Source organism: Theropithecus gelada, chromosome 4, assembly GCF_003255815.1.
Source record: "Theropithecus gelada isolate Dixy chromosome 4, Tgel_1.0, whole genome shotgun sequence".
Classification (NCBI taxonomy): domain Eukaryota; kingdom Metazoa; phylum Chordata; class Mammalia; order Primates; family Cercopithecidae; genus Theropithecus; species Theropithecus gelada.
Window position 1 is genome coordinate 43,569,433 of NC_037671.1, and position 1,177 is coordinate 43,570,609.

Below are 1,177 nucleotides of genomic sequence, written 5' to 3' on the forward strand. Positions count from 1 at the left end.
TAGCCACTAGCCATGCGTGATAATTGAGCATCTGACCTGAGACAAGTGAGAGTGAGGGACTGAATTTCTATTTATCATTTATTAATTTAAATGTAAATAGCCACCTTGACAAAACTTTGGGAGTGTTTTAAGGCAAGATTAGGACTTATTGAGCAGTTTGATTTAAGATAGGTCTTTCAGAGCAAGGGCTGGGCTATGATTAAGTAAGGATCATGATCGAATAGTACTGGATTGGTAGAAACAATAAGATGAGGATTTTGAAAGTGGGGGATTCAAAGAATCTTAGGTTGCCAACTACCTCTTAATGCTTTCCATTAAAGAGGTAATGAATCTTTCAGGAAGTTCCTGTAATGAACAAGCAAACCATTTTCCTGGACAAGAAAACTCCCAGTAAAGTAATATTCACACAGACACCCGAATAGTAAAGTTATGTTAATGTAGACAGCAAAGGTGTGATTTCAGTTCTCGGTGTCAAGACTGAATGTGGGTATAGACAGTTTCTATTCCCAAAAAAAAAATTTCTTTTTCTGACAAAATATATTGTGGACTAAAGCAACTTAGGGGAACAGCTCCATGATACTGCCTTGACAACCTTGCATATGCCACATAGGTCACACTGGCAGACACATGAAGTACAGGTAATTTGAAGCATGGCAGAATGCCTGCGACCCTCCTAGAACATAAAAGGATGGAGGCTTGTGATGGCCCGGTAACTTCTCTGTCTCCCCTGAAAGACAGTTCCTCATGCCCTCCTGAGTTCTGATGAGGCCAGAGGCTCTGTCCCATACCTCAGAATAGGGCTACAGGTTATGAAACCACTTATCTGCCTCTAGAGTGGACTCCTCAGCAATGGAATGTCCCACAACTCATATTGCAGTTGTCTGGCCTCTTTTGTTTTGGGATGTGGGACAAGAGCCATGAGGAGCTGGCACCTTTGCCTAATCTTTCCCTTGTTGTCTATGTAAATAATAAACTGACTGAAAGTAAAAGTGGCTCATTGCTGACATTGCACCACTGCACTCCAGCCTGGCGACAGAGCGAGACTCCTTCTCGAAAAAAAAAAAAAAAAAAAGTGGCTAATTGCGTTATTAGCAGTCAAATCAGTCAGGACTTGGCTTTGGCGCAGCCTTGTCTTGTATGAGCTTGACAAGTGACAAATGACAGACTGAGACAAGAT